The sequence below is a fragment of the Agelaius tricolor genome, unplaced genomic scaffold, assembly GCF_023055355.1.
Source record: "Agelaius tricolor isolate 1412-34295 unplaced genomic scaffold, bAgeTri1.0.p SCAF_6, whole genome shotgun sequence".
Lineage (NCBI taxonomy): Eukaryota > Metazoa > Chordata > Aves > Passeriformes > Icteridae > Agelaius > Agelaius tricolor.
The window spans coordinates 38,320,055-38,323,749 of record NW_027269266.1 but is presented as its reverse complement, the minus strand read 5'-3'; positions in this window follow the sequence as shown (position 1 = coordinate 38,323,749).

The window sequence follows — 3,695 nt, the reverse complement described above, 5'->3', positions numbered from 1 at the left end:
GAGCAGACTTATTTTAAATGTTAGGCTTTATCAGTAGTCTAGAGAAATGCACAACTAGGATTTTAATCGCATGCATTATTATTTGGTACTTCCAAATTTTTACTGTAATGCAGCTTTGTGTCCTACTTTGACTGGTGCAGGATTGCAGAGTATAAAGAGTGCTGAGCCATTATCTTTGAGCAGGACAGATTTTGTGATCTTTCTGTTGCTTCTGTACAATGTCAAGCACAGAAAAGGATCAGAAGAAAGCGACTATGACTTATTTTTGTATTTGCAAGGACTTGCACTGCATAAATAGATGTGTTTAACACAGCCTTTGCATCTGTCAAAGTGAAATCTAATGTGATGTGGTTCACAGAATGCTGATTTTTGTATCAAGTTTGTTCTGTTCTAATTATATGCAATAAGAGTTTTGTATCATTCTAATTGTACTTATTTAAATCACACATAATAGAAGTAGTCAAGAGAATTCAACAGAGTACAGGGAGTAAGCTGTTCTAGGCATACACTTCTAATGCATCAGAGTTATTTAACCACCACACAATCATCGTGGTATGCTAAGAGGTTGGAATGGACCTTAAAGATCCTCTAGTCCCAACCTCTCCATGCCATGTGCAGGGACAACTCCCACTAGACCAGGTTGCTCAAGGCTTTATCCAACCTGTCTTTGAACAGTACCAGGCTTCACAATGTCATCTGGGGCCTCAACATTTCTGAATATTTTATCTTCAGTTTACCATTTTCTAGGTGAAAATTTGATGTGGTGTCATTTAATATTACTTATACAAACAACTATATTTGATTGCTGATCAGTGATAGAATTTTATTTTTTCATTATAGAATTTTTAACTTTTCTCTCTTGTAGCAAAACATGGTGTTCCCATTCATCTGAAAAACAAACAATAGAATCAGTTAACACACCTTTCTGATGGGTCATGAAACTGGAATGTATTTAGTACTGGAAAGTTACCAGTCTCAGTTAAAGGCACACCTTTTGACACCGGATGCTCTGGCAGACATCCTTGTGCCCATCTGTTATGGTGAATTATTTGCTAAAGTCTGAAAAGAGCTGGGATTTGGTTTTGGTGGGGTTTTCTTCTTGTGTTTTAAAAGTCCAGCATTTTGGTTCTGCAGGCCTAATGCTTGTGCCTGGCAATGTGTTTCCTTTGTATGTGCTTAACATGTGCTGGGATTAGGATGTCAGACTGAAGTACAGGGAAATGTCTTGCTAATTAGAAGATAATTCCTGGTAGCTTCCAAGCTCTAGGCTGGGCATCTTACAAACAGCTGTGTGGAAACATGATGGTGTTATAAGAAGAATATGTCAATCTAATGGTATGTTTCATTTTTATTTTTTTTTAATTCCATAGTTGTTCAACAGAACAATGCATGCCCATATGCAGCTGAACTATGTATGTTTTTACATTTTCTAGTTAGCTTTTTAATCCATACCTTGTTCTAGTACTTTCTGTGCAAATGGGGTGATAATAAATCCATTTTTATTTCTTCAGAAATCAAAGCATGTTTCTTTCAGAAAATATTAATTACATGATTGAACCACTGTCCACCTAAAGATTCAACATTTCAAAGAAAAAACACAAACAAAACCAGACCCTCTACTATTGGAAAATTCTGACATTAGTTTTTAATATGACTGTCTTTAAGCTGTTTTTAAATGTGTAGCAACAGGTTTTACAATACCAGCCATTGTCTGGGACTATTTTTTGTTTAACTGTTGTGTAGATAGGGTACCAACTGTGTATTTTATAGGGAAAAAGATTACAAATTAAACACATGATTAAAAATAAATGTGATAATTAGTCTGTGAATGCTATCCACAAAAATAGTGGGCATATTTGATAGCCCAAATCCTTATGTGCTTTCCTTCTGGATTTCATAACGGCACTATTTCAAACCAATGCTAAACTATGTAGTAGGACCTCTGTTCTCTAACTTAATGACATGCAAACTCATTTGTCCATGTCACATGAATGTTACAAAGAGGTGTTAACTTGGAAATAGTATTTTTTGCCCTTCAACTGAAGGCCGCTGCTCTTAGTAAGAAATATAGTGGAAAGTAGCATTGTGCTATTTTGGCTCATAAAATAAAAAGGAATTTACATGTAACACATACTTCTGGTGAAAATCTCAGTAATGGTAGTATGCTACAAACTTTTTAAAAATTTGTTTTGAGGTCTGGGAGCATGATTAATGGAGAACTTGTGGTTTTGGTTTTTAAATTAGATTCTTGTCCAAACAACAATTCCCTACTCACAGCAGGGGTCCTGCTTCCATTTGGTCTTTAAGCATTTAAGGACTACTCAATATTGCAACATTTTTCCAAGTATAGATCAATTTGGCACGTTAGTACACTTCCCCTGCTCCAGCTGACTTTGTGGCACAGTTGCCAAAAGTCCTTTGGGACTTGGCTAAAGAAATCTCACAACATAAAAGCAAACTGCTTGTTTTTTTAGCAGCAAAGGAAACTCCTGTTAGTTTTAAATTAGTCTTGAAGAGCACAGCTGCTCTCCCTTGTAGATCTACATTAGACTTGTTGAATCAGCTTGCTTTTATTCCCTGTAACAGAGGTCCTGATCTGCAATTTAGATTTATCCTTGCTTCATTTCGACCTTGGTGGAGGAACAAAAGCTGTGGTTTTGGCAGATGAGGTTACATGAGATGATCTTTCACCCTGCTGTAGCAACAGAGCATCCGCTGCCTTTCATCTCTGCCTTGTGGGGAGAAAAAAAAATTAAAAGAGTACCAATGTAAAATGTTACACTAGCTCTTCAGCTGTGTGCAGGTGTAACTTCTCAAGAAGCTGGAAAGAGTTTGAAGAATGTGAATTGGATGGGCTCCTCTGCTGAGGAGTACTTGGAGCAAGCTGGGGGCAGCTCCCGTGAAAAATCACGGATCTTTATTGCTTTGCTACAGCCTTATTTTGAATGATGGCAGGGAGTGCAGTGAGCCTCAGAAAAGGGAGAAAAGTGGGGTTTTAGTGGCTGTCTGCTTGTGGAGATGCCCAGTGGTGCTGGAAGAGTGGGCACCGGCAGGGAGCACATCTGTATCCTTGCCAGACGAGAGTGGAGTTCTGTGCCCGTTTCTGGGTTCCTCAGTACAAGAAAGACAAGGAGCTACTGGAAACGGTCAGTGGAGGCCCCTCAGGGGTCTCTCTTTTAAGGAGAGAGTGTGGGAGCTGGGCCTGTTCTGAGAGAGGATCTCATTAGTGCATATAAATAACTCAAATGTGGATGCCAAGAGGATGGTGCCAGAGACCAATGGCCATAAACTAAAACACAGGATGTTTCACCTCAACATGGGGAAGAACTTCTCTAGACTGAGGGGGCAGAGCACTGGAACTGGCTGACCAGGGAGATCGGGGGAGTCTCCCTCTCTGAAGGAATTCCAAACCCACCTGGACGCGTTAATGCAGCACTGTTCGTGGTGACCCTGCCTTGGCAGGGGACTGGGCCTGGATAATCTCCAGAGGTCCCTTCCATCTCTAACAATTCTGTGAGAGCGTTCCAGGTGGGAACGCTGACCCGCAGCAGTCTTCAGGCCGCTCGGGGCCGGCGGCGCCAGCCCTCGGCCGCGCTTGCCGGGTGCTCGGCAGGGCGGGGCGGCGGCCCGCTTGCACGCCGGGATTTGCAGTCCGCCCTCCCTCCTTCCTGCCCGGTCAGGCGGCGGGGCCGCCT